Below are 21,887 nucleotides of genomic sequence, written 5' to 3' on the forward strand. Positions count from 1 at the left end.
TTGAATACATGCTAGGGCTGTCTCATGCAGGACTGGTGTATTGGTATTAGCGGGGGTATTTTTACGACATGTCGGCGGGTCTTCTGGTAGTTCAGTAAAGCCTGATTTAATGAAATTCAAATCCTTAAACTGTTCCCTGCCCCAGCCGGGATTCGAACCTGGGTCCGTCAGGACTGCAGGCCACCTCTCTACCGATTGAGCCACCGCCTCCCCCCCAAGGAATGTGGAAAATATTAAAAATATGTGGAGTAAATGGGAAGCTGTTGATTGCCGTGAAGACTATAAGGGTACTAGGGCTTCAGTAACTGGATGGTGAACTAAGTGAATTTTCTGTCTAAATGTTGGATTGAAAAAGGGATGTATCATGTCTCCATGGTTGTTCAATTTGTATATATGGTGTTATAAAAGAGATATAAGGTAGAGCAGTGAATGCTGGAGTGGCCCAAATGAGAGAAAGCAGCGTTTGGAAACTTCCTGTTCTGTTGTTTGGAGATGATGCTGTATTGCTAAGTGAAAACGAAAGAGAATTGCAAGGCTTGGTGAATGAGTTTGGGAGATTATGCAAGAAACGGAGTCTAAATTTGAATGTAGGGAAGAGTAAAGTTGTGGTCTTCGAGAGAAATGAAGTAACTGAATGCACTGTGAGGTTTGATAGTGAGGAAATGGAAAATGTGAGTGCATTTAAGTACGTGAGTAGTTTGATGACCTAGGATAGAAGTTTAGAGGGTGAAGTGCTTGTAAGGGTACAGCAGGGAAGAAAGGTTCCTGGTTCGTTGAAAACAACGATAAGGAATAGGGAAGCGAGCATGGAAGTAAAGGGGTCCCTTTCGGACCTTTGGCGAAAGCTTTGCCATTGCGCTTCATATCTCAAAGGCTTTCTATCGAGTCTTGCATAAATCTTTAATTTCCAAACTGCCCTCTTACGGTTTCTATCTTTCTATCTGTGCCTTCATCTCTAGCTTCCTTTCTGGTCGTTCTATAGCCGCTGTTGTAGACGGCCATCGTTCTTCTCCTAGATCTATTAACAGTTGTGTTCCTCAGGGCTCTGTCCAATCACCAACTCTCTTCCTCTTATTTATCAATGACCTTCTAAGCTGTACATCTAACCCTATCCACTCATACGCTGATGACTCCACCCTTTACCTTTCCATTCGGTTCCCGCAACGTCCATCTCAGCAGTTACTTCAACAAACAAGGGATGAGGCTATGGCACACCTAATGTCTGACTTGGCTCGTATCTCTGACGGGTAAAAATAATCTTGTTGTTTTTAATGCATCAAAGACTCAGTTTTTACACCTATCAACCCGACAAAATCTTTCACAGGAGTCCCCACAGATGTTTCATAATATTCAGTTTAATCCTGCATCATCCTTGAACGTAGCTCTTTATAAGAGTCAGTGTTAGTAATTCTCCTTTGTATTTTTGCATCATCTGCAAAACATATTCAGATAGCTCTAATTTCCAGTGTTACTGTTTATATCATTTATATACACTAAAACATGATTGGTGCCAGTACTGAACCCTGTGGTACTCCACTAGCCACTTCTTTCCATGATGAGTAGTTTCCTCTTAGTACTGTTCTCATTTCTCGTTTTATGAGAAAATCTTGCATCCAACAAAACAATTTGCCTCGAATTCCTCCTTGATGGTACAGTTTCCATAAAAGTCTGTGGTGTGGTACTGTGTCAAAAGCTTTCTTGAAATCTAAATAGATACCGTCCACCCATCCTTCTCTTTCCTGTATTGTGTTTGTTACTCTGTCATAGTAGCTCAACAGATTAGTAACACATGATTTTCCTTTTCTGAAACCAAACTGTCTTTCTGTTATCATACTGTGTTCTTCTAGATGATTTACCCAAGCTTTTCTTATAAGCTTTTCTAATACCTTGCTTACAACACTGGTCAGTGATACTGGTCGGTAGTTGAGTGGATTTTGTCTATTTCCTTTCTTGAATAAGGGGACAATATTTGCTTTTTTCCAAATATCAGGTAGTTTACCTTGACTCAAGGATTTCTTGAAAATTAAAAATAATGGTTTACTTAACTCCTTTGCACATTCTCGTAGTACCCAACATGAAATTTCATCAGGACCACTTGCATTTCCGCTGTCTAATTTACTTAACTCCTGTATTACTTTTTCTGCTATTTGTATATCTGGTAGTATGTGTGGACATGCATGTTCCACATAGTCCCTCTCAAAATTTTTTTCTTCTGTAAAAACTAATTGGAAATTCTTATTTAGTGCTTCACAAATATCTTTCTCTTGTGTATAAGTGATTCCCTCGTCCGTAATGGATTGTATTATATCTTTTACTTTGGTTTTGCTTCTGATATAGCTGCAAAACAGCTTTGGTTGATCACTACTTTTATTTATTATATCCTCCTCAAACTGTTTTTAGGCTTCCCTCCTTAATCTTATATAATCGTTTCTTGCCTGTTTGTAATTATTATACGTCCTTTCACTATTGTGTCTTCTGTATCTATTCCACAGCAAATCTCTTCTTTCTTTTGATTTTTTACATTCTGCATTGAATCATTTCTGTATTTTCTTATCTGCTTTTTTGTGCTGTGGGATGTACATCTGGACTCCTATTTCATTAAATTCACAGAATTTTTTATATACAGCATTTAAATCTTGTCCTCTAAGCTCATTTTCCCAATCAACTTCTAAGAAATACTTCTTTAGGTCTTGATAATTTCCCTTTTTATAGTTTAGGCTCTTTTTGTAACTTTCATTGCTGTTAACTATGTCATATGCTATCCTGAAGTTGTAATTTAGTACTGCATGATCGCTTTTGCCGAGTGGAGGGTGATATATTAAACTGTCAATATCATTTTCTTGCCCAGTAAATATTAAATCTAGCACTGAAGGTACATCGAGTCCTCTTTTTCTGGTGGTTTCCCTCACATGTTGCGTTAGGAAAAACTCTTGCACGAGATCCAGGAGCTTTTAGTCCCAACAGCTTTCTTGGCTTATTATATCTAGAGTATTCCAATTTGTATTTGTATTAAAATCTCCAGTTAGTATAATTCTTTCCGATTTCTCTTCCATTTTATGTAGTAATGATCTTAAACTCTGAATTGTACCATCTGCCAGGTCCTCATATTCGTCTCTTTCCCATGTGTTTGATCTGGGTGGCATGTACAAATTTGCTACAATTACTTTCCCTTCAGATGTGTTGATCTCTACTGCAATCAGTTCTACTTGTGATGGTATATCTAGTTTTATTTCATTGACTTTTAGATTTTTCTTAGTTAATATTATAATTCCTCCTCCTTTTTTTTATATTTCTGTCTCTACTCCATATTTTGTATTCCTCTAAGTTTAGTATGTCATTGGATATTCTTGGTGCTAATTTTGTTTCAGTTAGGCATATTATTTGTGGTTCATTTTCTCTGACATAATCATTCATCTTTAGTAATTTAGATACCATTCGATCCACATTTGAGTACATCAACTTTATCATCTTGTTTATATACTTGTCATGACATGGTTTTACTACCTTCCTCCTTTTTATTCCATCCTGTTTGTGTACCACTTTCGTACCTGCAATCCTATTACTTTGTAAAAAAAAAAAATTCTTCTTCTCCTCTTCTGATCTTCCCACATTTTTTGTTTTTGCTTCCTCCCTTTTCTCTTTCAATAAATCCAGTTCCTCTTGTGTTAGGCATCTTTTTATCCATACATTTTTGAACTCCTCTTTTTCCATAAGATTCTTTGCATTTTTTAGTATCTCTTCCACAGTGTTTACACTCTGGAAAGTCACCTTTAGAGGTCTTGTCCTGCTTTTCTCGTATTTCCCTAACCTTTTGTGTTCCTCTATGTCTTTACTAAAGATTTCATCTGATACTTCTTTCAGTAAGCTCATTACATTTGCCATCTCCTTTTTGTCTCTTGTGATCTTGTTTTTTACTTCTTTCTCTTCTATACCAGTGATTACTATAGATTTGTTTATATTTACTGAATCTCTGACTAACTTTGGATTGTTTTGGATTATTCTTTTCACTTCCTGTTTAATGCTTTTTTCCTCCACCCTTGTTTCTAAGTCTTTCTTTACTTTCACCATTTCAGCATACGTGGTTTCCACATCATTTTTGTAGCTTTGCACAGCTTCATTCACCTGTGTTATCTTCTCCTCAATATCACTGCTTTGGTCTATCAGACTGCTTACTTGCCTAATTGTCTCTGTCATTTTTTAACTCTTCCATAACACTCTCGTGATTGACTACTGTACTTGCCATTTCACTCATTTTCTTCCTAAAGGTATTCAATTCCACTGTTAGTTCACTGATGGTTTTGTCTTTCTTGTTGGCCTCCCTTCGTAGTTTTTATATTTCTTCCTTTTGCAAGTGCATCTGCTTCTTTATTTCATCAATTTCATTTTTGAAAGCCATTTCTAGTTTGTGTACACGTTCAACCAGTCTATTGTGGGTCTCCACTTCAACCAGTTCTTGGTAGAAATCATCATTTTGCTTTCTACCTTTATAAATTTTCTTTTCCAAATTTGCTTTACTAAAGTATGTATCCATTTTGCAATACTAAAAGTACAGAGTATGTACTTACATTCCCCGTGCTACTGTAGTCTAAACAAACCTCAGCTGACTGAGTGCATTCTTTCGTCTTGGTTCTCTTTTCTGTTTGAACAAGTCTTGCTTAAACTTCTTTTTTTTTTTTTCTTTTAATAATGAAAAATTATTTAGTCTAACCTGGTACAGAGCTTGACTCATATAAAGATACTAATTTAGATAATGCCACTGGCCGTGTTGGTTCGGTACCGAGCGGCGATGTCGCACGTCTGCCTCCTTTGACTCCCTCTGTGTGTGTGTGTGTGTGCTTGCAAAGCAGTGCACCCAACACAGGAGGCCTGAGGTGGCCGTTGTTAACGTTTTTGTTTTACTGTCAAAGTCATAATGCATTAATTTCTTGCTGTAACATGTTGATAGCTATATTCTTTTAACATATCCTAATGTTCTTTGTATTAGTAGTGGCACCAAGAGTGTTCAGCATGAAATCAGCTTGAGAGGTAACTACTGGTTAAGAATGACGGGTTGGATGGGGGGTTGGGTAGGGGTATGGGGGATGGTCGGGAGCTGGTGGTAGTGGCGGGTAGAGCTCGTTTCGTCCCCCCCTTCCCTCTTTCCTGGATATTCTGAGGTAGGAAGGGGGCACCCTTGGGCAGATATTAGTGAGCGCGAGTGTACACACAACAAAAAAACTATCGTTACACCTTCTGCGCGATATAAAATGACACTACGAATGAAGGTTTTTGATAACAGCCTCCTCCATTGGTATCCCTGCGTGTGTTTGTTGCATATTTATTATAAGCTATATCCATTGCTTCTTCCATGCATATTTCTACCTCGTCCTATTTGGCAACTCACCCACTGTCAGGCTTACTATCCCTAGCGAGACAGCCAGGTTGTTCAGTATGAAACACATCGGACCCCCCTGTAACGATAGTTTTTTTGCTGTGTGTACACTCATGATCACTAATCTCTGACCAGAGAGTTAGCCAAAGTCGTGGCCAGGCGTAGGCTACACAGTCGGACACAGTCCACCATCGTTTCAGAAAGAGTTAATGCTTCAATTAACAATTTTATAGGCATCACTGAAGCGCTTTTGTTTCACATATTATATTACTTTCTCAAGTAATATATGCATGGCAAGAAATGACAAATTTGGTTATAGCTGTTATTTTTTGTCTATAATGAGTGCGTGATTATAGTTGAATTTCATACTGTGTTTTATTAATCTGTTTATTATTTCACTGACCTATTTCTTGAGGCGAGCCTTTAACCATGCTGTTGGTAGGTTATACCAAAGAAATATCCACGATTGCCACAGCAGCCGGCATTCACACGACATATTCTAAGTAAGAATGCTTTATAATACTTATTGACAAAAATTTACTATAATACTTTGAACTGAATATTATTCTCTAGTGATACCAGGCCCCGTTGCCCATAGTTATGAATAAGCCTAGATGCCGCATGACACTACTTGAGATGCGTCTGCGCGGCCGCCATCTTGGAACGGTCGAGGCAGACGATGTTGTGTTCCTGACGATGTTCAAAGCTGACCACTATTTACCTAGAAATGCAACAGCACTGTGCTGCTTTTGGGTGTACAAAGCGTCGGAATATATCTATGGTGACACCGATACCATGAGCGGCTCAACTGTCTGGTTATGCAAACGTCCCTCAGCTGCTTCTCTATCCTCCGAAAGCAGGATGGTGGGTTGCAGAAGGGAAATTTAAGTCTGCAGTCCACCGAGTTCACGTTTCAGATGAACCGGGAACCACAACCATTACCACCACAACAACAGCCACCACCATAACAGTCACCACAACAAACACCACCACTACGACCACCACAACAACAACTACTACCACCAGCACCAGTCCACCACCACAACAACAGCAACAACAACATCCACAGTCACCACCATAACAACAATCACCACCACAACAACAACCACCACCATCACAAAACAACCACCACCATCACAACAACAACCACCACCATCACCACAACCACCAGCACATCAACCACCACCATCACAACAATAACCACCACCACCACAACAACCACAAAAACCACCACCACCACAACAACCACAAAAACCACCACCACAACAAAAACCACAATCACAACAGCAACCACCACCACCACAACAATCACCACCACCATCACCACAACCACCACAACAATAACCACCACAACAATAACCACCATCACAATAACTACCACCACAACAATAACCACCACCACAACAACAACCACAAAAACTACCGCCACCACCATCACAACAACCACCATCTCAACAACAACCACAAAAACTACCACCACCACCATCACAACAACCACCATCTCAACAACACCCACCACCACAACAACCACCATCACAACAACAACCACAACAATAACCACCACAGCAACAACCACAACAACAATCACCACAATAATAACCACCACCACAACAACAACCACCATCACAACCACCACCACCACAATAACCACCACAGCAACAACCACAACAACAATGACCACAACAACAACCAACAACACAACCACCATCACCATAACAACAACAACAACAACAACCAACACAACCCAACCAACCACAATCACCACCACCACAACATCAACAGCAACAACGACAGCAACCACAAAAAACATCACCACAACAACCACCACCACCACTACAACCATCACCACAACCACCACCACCACAATAACAACAGCAGCAACAACTATAACCACCATCACAACAGTGACCACCACAACTACAACAACTACAATCACCACCACAACAGCCACCATTATAACCACCATCACAACAACAACCACCACCACAACAACCACCACTAACACAACAACAACCACAATTAACACAACAACCACCACCACCACAACAATAAGAAAAATCACCTTCACTACCACCACAACAGCAACAACAAAAACCACCATCACGACCACCACCAACACAGCAACAACCACCACTACCACTACAATAACCACCATCACCACCACAACGACAATAACCACCATCACCACCACCACATTAATAACCACCATCACCACCACCACATTAATAACCACCATCACCACCTCCACCACAACAATATTCATTTTCGAAGTCTGAATTCACTCTAAAACAAGCCTCACTGTTACATACTTGACCACTCCAAGATGGCTGCCGCAAAGAAGCATAGCCGCTGTACTGAAGAATGGGTGATGCGGCATCTAGTCTTGTTTATATCTATGCCGTTGCCATCCAGTGGGAATGGTTGCCCTATTCCTACGCGACGTCTTAGCTGCATGCCCCCTCTGGTCAAAATGTGTGTCAGTTAATGCCGTTAATTTATAAATAATTATTGTGGTATATATGATGCCAATACCCACATATAGTGGCACATGTTTTTTTACTTCTTGGAAATTGCTAAATTGCAGATTGATTGAAGCAATGTCGGCCCCTGTCAATAAACACAGATTATTATATTATGGAGGAGAAACCATAAGAATATGGTAATATCAAAGGTATGAGGAATGGTACGCTTCAGACCACTTGGTTACAGTTCTTTGCCCCGCCCAGTTGTGCAGAGGCCGTGTTCGAATGCGTGGCTTGTGTGTGGTCATAACACTGCCCGCCACTCACCTCTGGTCAGAGATTAGTAATCGTGACTGTACCTGTACTGTATCTTACCTGTACTGTATCTAATACTGAATAATGTACTTTATGAAATAAAGTCCCAAGTTTGGTAGTTTCATTTGTTTGACCTCCCAGAAAATTTCTAAGAGTAACATTCGATTATCCTGAAAATTCCATATCGAGAATGGAAGAATCCCCATGCATTCCGGTTAATCAAGCTTTTACTGTACTCAGCATATTTATTAGGCCCTAGAATATTTATATTGAGTACTAATCAAAACGCCATTTCCATATACTGGTGAGTTGCTATTCCTCATTGTTAGTTAATAGTTAAGACCCCCTACAGTGATAGTAACTAACAAATATATTATCATTGAGTTCCCATATATTTAGTGTTATTCATCCACATTTTTAGAAGAACATATCATACACCAAATTTAGTCACAGTTTGGACCCCCGACATATGTACCGGAGCAAAAGATTTATCACATCAGCAAGAAATAGGGGCAAGAGTCGGGAGGAAAACTGTGGTACGGTAGCAAACTTTTTTGGACATCTCTGCCAATTTTGAAATTACAAGAAATGTAGACACCAATTTGGAAATCACATAAAAATCCTCTATTATTTTCATGTCATAGATAATCCATAATTCCCAATAGTTTTTCTGTAAATTGAGGAAACGATATTTTATAAGGCAGATTAGTGTAGCAGCCGGATGCGCAAGAAGTAATTGTCTAAGGTTGCATGGGTAGCACAGCAGTATTTTTCGACTTGCTGAGAGCAACCAGGTTTTGCCTTTTCAAAACAAATAGTACCTTCTGGTTGGCTTTTGTGGGATATTTTTGACTGCATCCGAATCAAACCAATCGATGAAAGAAACTCTGAATTTCTTATTTCTGATTCGAATCGGAGCACATCGAAAGATCTGGTGAAAGTAATTTTGGTGAGTGAGCAAAAAGCAAAGTAATTATTAACCTGCTAGGTCCTAAGCCCTAGACTTAAAATTAATACAAGAGGAGTATTGGTTTTAGCAAATGTGAGGGAATATTTTTGGTGTAATGTAGTAAGTTTTTTTTTATTATTTTCAGGTCAGAAATACAGCGGAAGATGATGAGCTACATGAGACAATATTCACCACTGCCTGACTTGCTCGCTCGCTCACTCGAACACGTTCCACACTTTGAGTGTGGACGCCTATTACATGTTTTAAAAATTTTATCATTAGGGTCCCTTAGGGGAGGGTGATCGCTTGATGTGAGGGGAGACAAGGAGATGCCTGGTCTCTTTCTGTGTTTTGATTTCTCAGGAGCAGGATCACGGCCTTCTCCCTGGAGCTTTCCTTCTAGCCCTATTACGAGTTAGTGTACCGACTTTTAATCCCCTAAAAGGTATTTTGATTGTATTATACCTATGTTAGTAATCTTTTGAAAGTAATATCTGCCCGGGAAATAGTGAGATATGAGAAGAGTACAGAGCAGCTGTATTTGAGGAGAGGCAGAAACAGCTGTTGTCAGCAGTTTGACGCCGCGAGATAAGGCCAGCCAGTCACATACAACACCCTGATACTAAAAACTGTAATTATGAAATAAGGTGACGAATTCTTGTCCTGTGAAGTATCACCCTAACACCTAGGGGTTAGGGTGGTCAAAGGGTAGCTGCAGTATCTCATTCCTTGAAATATTCCTACGAAAAGTTTTATCTTTTCACATTAAAGTATAATACTTTTATTACTTTGTTTGAAACCACCTGGAAGTTCTAACACTTTCAGAGGTGCAAGTCTAGGAGTGAGTCTTGGTGCAAGTCTTGATATAAGTCTGGCAGTGGATTTCAACCAAGTTTTGGCAGAGTATTTTACTTCTGACACTGGGTCTAGCATGGCCATTGTCAGGTTTTTAAGCAGTTTTCAAGTCTTGCCCAGACCTGGAACAAGTCCAACCTCCCTGTTGTCATCTAGCAAGTATGAGACGCAGAACATAAATAAAGGACCATCATCTACAGTCAGGTGTTTCGTTGACCTCCTGCATTACTCTACTCTCCTTCCCAGAAAATACAATAGAAAATTCTCAGAAGCCAAGAATTTGGATGTCTCATAAACTGAAGGGTCAACACACCACATATATCTTATACCCTTCTTCAAGTCATTGTGTGGACGCCCATCTTTATTAGGTCCATTTATTATTGCTTTGAAATGTATAACTAATAATAGTTTCTCAAATATTTCAAATATTCATAATTCCTTAAATTTAAATGAACTGGTCACTTTTCATTTGTAAGTGGTTGTCATTTCTCATTAGCACAGTGCTGATACCCTGTCGATAGGCGCACTCTTTAACCCACTGCCTGTCAACTTATACCTTTCCTTCTTGCTGGTAGTCTGTTTTCATTCAGCCTGTCCCAAAGGGTGACCATTCCCAGCTCTGTAACCTTCGCTCAGATGCTTTAATATCTTGTACTTATAAAGTTTCCAAATATGTTCTTTTTGGTAAAATTCTTGAAGCGCCTATCCTATCACAACCCTCTTTCCGACTGCCAGTATCGGTTTGATCAGGGGCTATCCACTGTCAATCTTTTCAACTTTTCACACTCCTAGTCATCCTCTATGGGGGACTTTGGCAAAAGTTTTGTCATTGTACTTGACATCTCAAATGCTTTCGACAGAATCTGACAAATTTTTAATTCCAGACTGTCCTCCTACGGTTTTTATCCTTCTATGTGTGCGTTCATCTATAGCTTCCTTTCTGGTCGTTCTATACTGGCTTTTGTAGATGGTTACTGTTCTTCCAGAGTAATCAGTATTGGTGTTCCGAATTGTTCTGTCCTGACACCAACTCTCTTCTTTTCATCAATGACCTATTTAGCTGCACATCTAACCTTATCCACACATATGCTGATGACTATCTTTCGTATCTCCACCGGTTTTTCACAACATAACGACAGCATTTACAGGATGAGCTTATGACACACATGATTTTTTATTTGGCTCATATATCTGACTGTGGTAAATGACACCATGTTTTATTTTTTGTGCATCTAAAACTCAAGTACATCTTTCAACCCACCAAAATCTGCAGGAGTAGCTTTTAATAATCAACAATATACAGTTTAGCCTTTCCTTTCAGTTTATTGTTCTCGGAACCTATTGTAAAAAGATCACATTTTCTCCCATGCAAAATCCATTCCCAAGAAACTGGGTATGGTAAGCCAACTCCATGCCCCCTTTACCCACGCTCAGTTCTTGGCTTTATAAAGGGATCTTATTTCCGCTTTGTGGAGTACCACTCTCACGTGTGTGGGCTCCTCCCATACACAGCTCTTCTAAACAGGGTGCAGTCAAAGGCTTTTCGTTTCATCAACTCCCCTCGTCTTAGTGACACCCTTCAGCCTCTTTTTCTGTTCTCTGCACTGTTACATCATAATCTTTTTTCTGTCACAACTTCAGTGGTTACTGTTTTTTGAACGGTCTGCATCCTTCCCCCGCTATGACAGGTATGTAACACCCATCTGGCAGCACTCGTTTCTGTCCAGATGTCTAATGCAAGAATAAATCAATATGCCATTCATGTATACAACAGATCAGCTCTGGAACTGTCTTCCTTAGTATGTATTTCCCTCTGCCTATGGCCTCCAGTCTTTTACACACGGTGCACATGGATCTCAAATGAACGGATCTTGAATATGGGTGTCTTTTGTGTAGTTTTTCTTGGAAAGAACGTTTTTACAGGCTTCTAGCCTTTGGTTCCTTTCTGTTGGCATAAACAAAAAATTTAGCAATGGGTAATATTACAGGATATCGTTGAAGTAAGTCGTCAATGAAGACGTTCCAGTGAGCTGATCCAAGAACTGATCCGAGGCACAAATACTATAGTTTGACATTGATTTGAAGTCAGACCAGAAAACACCACTCCGAGAGTCCTTCTCGTGTGGTAGTCTTCAATGTGCTGCAGTAAATGCCCCTGGAATGCAGCTTCGACAGAAGTTCACTATGCCATACTTAATCACAGGCCCCTGCAGAGCCAAGGGCGGACACCAGCATATAGAGACCGCCATCTAAGGACTCCTGGCCGTCCTTGTTAAGGAGACGAGAAGGTGAACAAGAGGGCCTGAAACCGAACTGTCTTCTTGGTAATAGGTTGTGCGGCTCGGTATGCTGAGGCATTTCATAGCAATCACTTTTTCAGTGACCTAACTGAGAACAGAGTACGGAGATGGGTTGGTAGTCTTTGGAGTTGGAGACTTTCTTGTGGACTCTGACTACTTTCCATCCTATTTAAAGCAAAAGCCAAGTATTTTTCTCTGCACAAGTCTTGGAGTGGGATGTCTTCAGATCTGTAAGGTCAACATTACACTTAAGTAGGATATGAAGGCTCACATCATCTGGTTTTGTTGCCTTTTTGATGCTGATCTTGCGGAAAAACCTTTCACATTCTCTCACTGAACATGAATGTTGGACGCTTGTTCTTGGCACACTTGTGGGAGGTGAGGGGGGTGACCTGTTGGGGTCAGGGACATTGATCTTACTGCTGAGCCCTCTACACAGCAGTTCAGTTTTTTGAAGACTGGTCGAAACTACCGTCCTCTCTAGCTTGTTTGGTAGCTAGATATTTTCTTGCCTTGTGACCCATTTCTTGTTTTCCTCAAGTTTCCACCATATCTCATTTCCTGTTCTTGGGCCAGAGAGGTTATGGCGGACATTTTGCCACTCTTGCAGGGTCCATTTCCTGGTGGCAGTCATTTTCTAACAGGATCTGCGATGAGGTTTTTGTTGTCTGGTTTTCTGGAAATATTTTCCCCCAGTGAAAGTGTCCTGCATGAGAGCGGTAAATGCATACCTCGCAGATACAGTATAATTGTCATGGTTAAAAGTACGATGGACTGATGATTCTAAGTTGCTTTGAAACCCAGGAACTGGTACTCCTTTCGTTGATTAATGGTTCGTAATTAATACAATTATAAAATGCTACTGCCACAGACGTCATAGACAGGTACATTGTAATTAGAGCATATGATTTATATAAAGAGGGATAAAAATAACTGTAATGTATGGAAGTTAGTCCATGCGTTAAAATACACGAACAAGCGTTTGCTAGCGAGGAACTTTCCAGTGAGAAACGGAAAAATTATTCAGCGTGGCTGTAGTTTTTTTTTTTTTTTTTTAATAAAACTAATGTAAGTTCACAAAGTTACGTTTATATTGTTAATTTCATGACGTAATAAGTCGTGGTTTTAATTCACGTAAATTATTAAAGTAAAAAGTGGCAACTGCAAATGGGCTTGAAAGGATCCACGGCCGCCATTTTGTCAGCATTATTGTTGAGGAAGTCATCAAAGTGTAAATATCCTGAGGCGGCAGATTGCTCTGTTATACTGTCCACTCTTCCCCAGAAGGAAAGCCATTCCAGCGTCTGCCCGTCGTCATCCAAAGTCTGACTTCATAAGTAACAACTGAGTCAAAGAGCAAGTCATTTCTATATTCATTGGCCACGAAATCTGAGTGAACCACCTGGGGTGGTCAAGATAGGTAAGTTGGCCTGTCATTGTCAGCCTCTCAAAATCTTTACATCCCTGAGTGAGGATTTTCTGTGATGTGTGCCATGGCTGACTGCAAAACGGAGTTAAAGGGCAATAATTACTCTGTGGGACAATATGAGATGTAACCGTATTCGTGCTTCATTGTGGCGGCGAGCAGTCGTCAGTTTAAGTATGCGGAGAAAAGCTTGCCTCTGATCACGAATCATGTATAAATATTCGTCTCGATTATTCATTCAGATTACGGATCAACAAGATTAGAATTTGCTTTACATATTTATCATAAATATGCTTTCCATGATCGAGACAATGCAGGTATCCAGAGCAACTATTTCGTATGTGAAAATTTTCGTTGTCATGTGGATATAATAAACAATCTCCCAGCGATTTTTAAACCCCGAAGGAAAAGTGGGCCCCATTGTCTCTATTGTCATCAAGATCTAATCAATTTAGTAAGTGAAACATGCAGTGTAATATCCATTCAGTTACTAGTCAGCATGTCAAAGGCAAGGGTGGGTGACGACTGACGAGAGCCACCAATGACTGATGAAGCAGCAAAAGAGACCTTGCTGTTAAAGGAAAAATTTGTCTCCTGAATTCTTTAAAAGAGAGGGACTAGATATGATGAGGCCTATGGCAAGCTGGAGGCAGTTGATCTTAAGATGATGAGGAAAATGTATAAAATAAAACATTACGAGAAGTTTTATAAAGTTATTTTGTAAATGTGTAATCATTTTAAGATCAAACGGCTACACTGAATAAAGAAACAGTCAGTGTACGCTGTAAAACCACACCCTCAAAGATTTTACTTCCAGAATTTAATGGTAAGCTAAACTGGAGTATATTCTGGGATAAATTTAAATATCATTTCCATGATAGAAGACGTCTCAAATGTTAATAAATTCTCGTATCTGTTAGGGCAAGTCAAAGGCACGCCCTATAAATTGATAAGGAAATTGTCTGTTGAAGATGAAAAGTATGAAGTGGCTCTATCCACAGGGATAATTACGGGGATAAAGAGTAGGTCATTAGATGAACTAACAATTTGAGTTACCCATTCCCACATATGATTTGGCAGCAAAACTTTCGGATTGTGTTCAATGTAATTTAAAGACCTTAGGTACTTATTGGAATGTTGATCCATCTGACTGGTTCTATAGCTAGTCCCTAAAACCAAAGATGTATTCCATAATAGAAACCAAAAGCTCACTAAACCTGTAACGAGACTGAGGATGGTCAAATGCAACTTTGCAAATACCTGTATTTACAAGACACAACTAAGATTGCTGAAAGTAACCTGAAAGTTAAAGTGAAGGAAAAGATTAACCAGCCATTAGTTCTGTTGGGACAGTGAAGGAAAAATTTGGTACTTTCATCAGTTCTATAAAAACGGACGAGAATTTTACTAGAACTAAGAATGAAAAATCGTATGAAAGCCTGAAAGTAAAGGAATAAAAGCCTAGTAAAACCTAATAAGAAATATGTCATTTGTGGTGAACAACATTCCACTATATTGGCCAAGAAACGTCCTGATTTAGTCTCAAGACTGAGAAAATTAAAGGTTATGGGACACTGAATGATTTGTTTAAGCCCAAGACACAGATCCACAGATTTTAAACCTAGAATGAATATTTCCTTCAAGTGCAACATTGATAAACACCAATGTACTCTGTCTAAAGGCAAATGATGATGGAGTTAACAAAACTGCAAGTGCCAATATAACAGTTTCAAACACAGCTAAGCAATACTGCCATCTGCAGTTCCAGCTACAGAAGTACAGGTAATCAATGATAACTAACTGTATGTGCATCTACTCTTTTTGATACTGGTGCACAAAAATCCTTAACACATGTGGAGGTTGTGAAGGAACTAAAGTTACCTCAGTACGCAAAGGTAAGCCATTACACTCTTTTTTTTTTTTTTTTTTTTTTTTTTTTTTTTTACCAATAAGGAATTCCAGTCCTTTGATTCGGTTAAACTATTGACCAAATCAGGTAGGTGGTGTGCCATATAGCAGCAGCTGTACTGGAGAAGATGGACAAAGATCTATATCAAAGGACTGGAGGAAACTTCAGACCACTTGGAGAGCCTAAGAGTAAGGGTGACTAACCAGAAAATTCATTCTGATGCAGTGGGTTCCATAAAACTGGAAAACGGATCAGACATCTTTGGAAGAGTCCTTCATAGAACCTTCAAAAACGGAAATGTTCAGATGTTCAGAAGCCCATGGGATAATGTAATTTTGGATTCATTACCATTTCCTAAACAAGACAAAAAGTAGGCTAATTTGGTAGACTCAGTATTTGTCATACCTATTCAGTCCTTATTTGTAGCCATAGTAGAAGCCGAGTTGGAATCAACCCAAATAGGTGATTTAATAAATGAGAACACTGAACCAGTTCTTAAACTGTGGGACTTCAATAGTATTGGAATACATCATGAAGAACCACCGCCACTCAGTCAGATTACCATGGATTTGTATACTAAATCTCTGGACTTGTTAAGTGTAACGATAGACAACATTGGGTTGGTTTACCTTGGAAGTTAAGTAGCCTTGAGTTACCAACAGATTATCATGCAGGTAAGGCTCATTTAAATTCCCTCTTAAGAAGGTTGAGAGAAAAATCTGACCACTTGACAGTTTATGACATCATAAAAGGTCAGTTGAAAAATACATTTACAGACGTGAAGAATCAGATTAATAAGAATGGACACTGTTCGCGTCACCACACAGTTAGTAAATATTCAGTAAAAACTCCTGTAAGGATAGTTTTTAATTGTGCTATCAAAGCATCCAAGGGTAAAGCTAGCCTTAATGACTGTTTATATATGTTTGACCAACACTCACAAATAAACTGGAATATTTTACTGAAATTCAGAGAAAACCCATATGCTAACACAGCAGATATAAGTAAGGTTGTCTCAGAATAGGATTAAGAGAAGAGGACAGAAATTTACTAAATTCCTCTGACCTAAAAATTCATCAGACCAGGAGAGTCCTTTGAAAACTTATCGTTTCAGATCAGTACATTTTGGTTGTTGCGCTAGTCCTTTCCTGTTACGTAACATTAAAATACTATTTTCAGAATGCTGAATGCCTCTAAATAGGACAGCCATTTTACATGGTCAGTACTCAGTGTAACAAAAACTGAAACAAAAGCATTAAAAGCTTATGATGAAACAGTGTAGAAAGGTAAATTTACCTCTACGCAGCTGAAGTTCCAATACACCAGTTTTGAATGATATAACAAGTAAGGACTATCCAGAATATGATATCCCCAGTTCTCAGAATGAGTTGGGGCTTATTTGGAATATTCATTCTGCTGAGCTGAGATTGAAACCTGTAAAGTTTCTCGAAGTTACCCTCACTAAAAGGTCCTTGATCTAGTAGGTTTGCTGAGTCCTGTAAATAATAGGGACAAATGTTTGGCTCAAGAAGCATGGCGTGAGAATTTGGACTGGGGTATTAACCTGGATGAGGGGTGTGAAGAAGAGTGGAAACAGGTCAAGGAGGAATATGAAAACTCGACAAAGATGGGCGTTCCCAGGCGGATAACCAATATTAAACAATCAAATCTGTATATATTTTGTGATGCACGTTTAAAGGCACATGGGGCCTCTCTGAGTTTTATTGTGTCTTATGCTGTGTGTGTGTGTAATTCACCGGGTCGGTCATTATCACTTGATGGTCGTGATCGTTAGCTTTTTACCCTCCCGGAAGGGAGCTGAGAGCTCATATAGTCCGATCTAAGGGCAAGGCTGTGACCTTCACACACACACACACACACACACACACACACACACACCCATCCTCTTGCTCAAGGGGGACAGTAACCACCCACTTCATCAGTGAAACTTTTCGCAATCTGAGCGAGGCGCGAACTCCCGTCCACCAGTTGGCAAGCGAGAACGTTACCACTGCGCCAGCGAGCGGTGTGTGTGTGTGTGTGTGTGTGTGTGTGTGTGTGTGTGTGTGTGTGTGTGTGTGTGTGTGTGTGTGTGTGTGTGTGTGTGTGTGTGTGTGTGTGTGTGTGTGTGTGTGTGTGTGTGTGTGTGTGTGTGTGTGTGTTGGAGTCAGTTTGGTGGGTGGGTTAGGTGGATGAGGTTGGAGTGGTGGGTGTGGTGATTGGTGCATTGCCAGAGTGGATGGGCAGGATGGTTGATAAGGATGGAGTGAGTGGGTTGCGAGAAGTGTCTGGAGTGGTTGGGAGTGGGTTGTCTGGGTAGACTGGTTGGTGAGTGATTTTTTTTTTTTTATGCGAGGAAGAAGGAACCAGAGGTCATGAGCCCGCAGTAACAGTTCCCCCCAAGAGAAAAACAAAATACAATAGAGAGCCAAATTCAAGATCCGATCATTTTGAGATGCCTGGACACACTGCGTTTGAAAGACTGGAGATCATAGGCAGCAGGAAATACAGACAGAGGGAGACAGTTCCAGAGCTGACCTGTTGCATAAATGAAAGACTGGGAGTAACGGTTAACTCTTGCATTAGAGAGCTGGACAGAAAAGGGATGAGAGTTTGCTGCCAGACGGGTGCTACTCGCCCGTCGTAGAGGTGGAGGAATGCAAGCAGACAGTTCAGAGGAGCAGTGACCATTAAAGTAGCGATAGAAAAGAGATAAAGATGCAACAGTGCAGCAAAGAGACAGAGGTTGAAGGGAGTCAGTAAGAGGAGGAGAGTTAATGAGACGAAAAGCCTTTGACTTCACCCTATCGAGAAGAGCTGTATATGGGGAGCCTCCCCACACATGAGAGTTGTACTCCACACAGGGGCGGATAAAACCCCTGTATAGAGTCAACAATTGTGCAGGGGTAAAGAAAGAGCGGAGTCGGCTTAGCACACCCAATCTCTTGGAAGCAGATTTTACAAGAGATGTAATATGATCTTTCCAAGATAAGTCCCGAGTAAATGAAACCCCAAGCATGTTCAAGGATGATGCAGGATTAAGCTGAATATTATTAAACATTACCGGGTATACCTGTGGAAGATTTTGTCGGGTTGATAGGTATAAGAACTGAGTCTTAGATGCATTAAAAACAACCATATTATTTTTACCCCAGTCAGAGATACGAGCCAAGTCAGACATTAGGTGTGCCATAGCCTCATCCCTTGACTGTTGAAGTAACTGTTGAGATGGGCGTTGCGGGAACCGAATGGAAAGGTGAAGGGTGGAGTCATCAGCGTATGAGTGGATAGGGTTAGATGTACAGCTTAGAAGATCATTGATGAATAAAAGGAAGAGAGTTGGTGATAGGACAGAGCCCTGAGGAACACCACTGTTGATAGATCTAGGAGAAGAACGATGGCCGTCTACAACAGCGGCTATAGAACGACCAGAAAGGAAGCTAGCGATGAAGGCACAGATAGAAAGATAGGAAGCGTAGGAGGGCAGTTTGGAAATTAAAGATTTATGCCAAACTCGATCGAAAGCCTTTGAGATGTCAAGTCCAATGGCAAAGCTTTCGCCAAAGTCCCGAAAGGAGGATGACCAGGAGTCTGAAAGGTAGGTGAGAAGATCGCCAGTGGAGCGTCCCTGACGGAACCTGTACTGACGATCGGAAAGAAGGTTGTGATAGGAAAGATGCCTTAAAATTTTTCTATTGAGAATTGACTCGAAAACTTTTGAAATACAGGACGTTAAAGCAATTGGACGATAGTTGGAGGGTTGGGAGTGGTCACCCTTCTTTGGGACTGGCTGAATGAGAGCAAACTTCCAGCAAGAAGGAAAGGTACAAGTTGACAGACAAAGGCGAAAGAGTTTGCCTTGGCAGGGTGTAAGCACAGAAGCACAGTTCTTGAGAACAACAGGAGGGACCCCATCAGGCCCATATGCCTTGTTAGTACTGAGGCCAGTGATGGCAGAAAATACATCAACTGAAGAAATTTTAATGTCAGCCATGGGGAAGTCAGAGGGGGGAAGTGATGGAGGAACAGCACCGGAATCGTCTAAGGTGGAATTGGAGGAGAAAGTCTGTGCGAAGAGATCTGCTTTATCCGTAGAAGAAATAGCTACAGAACCATCAGAGTAGAAAAGAGGAGGGAAGGATGATGAGGTAAAGTTGTTAGAAAGATTTTTGGCAAGGTGCCAGAAGGAGCGGGAAGAATTCGAGTTGGGAAGGCTGGGTGGGTAAGTGGCTGGATAGGTGGGTGGTCGGAGTGGGATCGTTAAGTTAGGTTTGGATGGGATGAGTTTGGTGGGTGACCCGGATTCGAATGGGTGGGTTGAAAGGGAGGGGGATGAATGTAGTAGGGTAAGAAGGGTGGTTGGGCATGTGGATGGGCGGATGGGACGGTGGGAGGAGTGAAAAGTGAGTGGATAGGATGGATGGGTTCCCAGGTAGAGTGGCTGGGCAGGGTAGGTGAATATTCAGGGAGAGTTTGTTTGGGTACGGTGGGAGGAATGAGTGAGTGGATGTGATGGATGGCATTGTTGGGTAAGCGGGGTGGGCGGCATTCGTGGATTGGGAAGGGTAGGTGGTAGGGGTCGATGGACAAGATGGATCGTCGGAATGTGTGAGCAGAGTGAGTCGCCAGAGTAAGTGGGCATGGTAGGTCGCCAGGGGGACTGAGAAGATTGCAAGGTCGGGGTGCTCTGGAGGGGTGGTTGGGTTGGTGGGCTGGGTGGTTGAATGGGTTGGCTGGATGGTTGGATGGGTAGGCTAGTGGGTGGATGTGTTGGGTGGCAGTGACAGGTGTGCTTCGTGGATGGCATTAGTGAGTGAGCAGGGTGAATGACCAGGGCTGGTGGGATGGGTGGGTCGACCACGTGGCTGGGCAGAGTAAGTGGCCGGGATGGGATCGGTGGTTTGTGTTGGATGGGCTGAGTGGGTAGGTGGATGAGTGGATGGGTGGATATGTGGCTCCCCAGATGACAAGAGAGGGAGTTATCTGGCAAGTAATCATGTTACTTCTCGCCGTTACATGGCTTTTAAAATGTCATTTAGAAGACGTTGGATTAAAATTTGGAAACCAGACTCTACATATTGGGGTCATTCAACTTGAATCAGCTTAAGCTTCAGTATAATTACTCTCCTGAAACTGAAGGTGGATCTGTGCACGTAATATTACACCTAATAGTAGGATAAATGAAAGAAACGTTACATAAGGCAAGACATGAGAGTGAGCGTAGCTTCTGATCTCCGTTCCATCCGCCTAACAGATCAGTGGTTTGGTGGGGGTAACGAGGGAGAGTTCGGGGGGAGGGGGGGGACGTGCGCGATTAAGCTGTCCTCTATTGGCAGACTCTTAATTTCCTTTGAAACATTGGGGTTTGTTTACACTGGAAATGACGTCGTCCTCCTTGGAAGCCACCATTTTCTCTCACAGCCAAAACAAGGTAGATAAAGGTCAGGTAACGAGGGGTTCTGTTAGTTTAATGCCAAAACACGGCTTTTCTTATTACAATTGTGTGATTAGTTAATATTTTATCCATTTTCTTTAAAAATGAAGGCTGTCTTGCCAACTGGTGTAAAGACATTAAGTTAAATAATATCATGGAAACATTTAATTTTCGAAGAATAATTATAGAAAAAAAAAATGTTGCTTGGGATAATAGAAGATATAATGTAGGTCTATTGGTTTTATCCTGTATGAGTTTGGTGCAGAAGTAAGAATGTACCAATGTTTTCAGGGAATATGAAAGAAAGCGAGGTGTAGAAGTTAGGGGAGGCAAAGGAATTGCTACAGGATCGATATACACAGATGAAATAGAGGTTTGTGTATGATAATGCAAGGTTTGCCTCCATTTTTAGCCTATCAATCTACAGAATGAATGTTCACCTGTCGGTCCTGCTTGTGAGGTAAACCAAATAAGAACACAAAAAAGAAATATGTGCTAGTTATTTCTGCGTGTGAAGCAGAGCCAAAATTTCAAGAGTTTCAGTGATATGGAGATGGGTTAGTGGTCCTTTTCACTGGGTGTTATCTTGAGAGTTCTTCTGTTTTATGTTTTTTCTTTGCTAAGTCTAGAGAAAGCGAGGTGTAGAAGTTGGAGGAGGCAAAGGAATTAATACAGGATCGATATATACAGATGAAATACAGGTTTGTGTATGATAATGCACGTGACAAGGGTTGCCCCCATTTTTAGCTTATTAGTCTACGGAATGAATGTTCAACTGTCGGTCCTACTTATGAAGTAAACCAACAAAGAACACAAAAACGAAATATGTGCTTTCTCACAAGCCATCTCATTAGGTTTGTGAGAAA

The 21,887-nt window shown here is 40.8% G+C and overlaps 1 protein-coding gene across 1 annotated transcript in view; it reads right to left on the bottom strand.

Moving 5' to 3' along the window:
- Positions 1-21,887, bottom strand: part of LOC145417508 (dnaJ homolog subfamily C member 5-like) — a 67,365-nt gene that overhangs the window by 31,687 nt on the left and 13,791 nt on the right. The window lies entirely within an intron of this gene.

This window comes from Coenobita brevimanus, chromosome 110, assembly GCF_032717465.1.
Source record: "Coenobita brevimanus isolate Jiangsu-jjx chromosome 110, ASM3271746v2, whole genome shotgun sequence".
Lineage (NCBI taxonomy): Eukaryota > Metazoa > Arthropoda > Malacostraca > Decapoda > Coenobitidae > Coenobita > Coenobita brevimanus.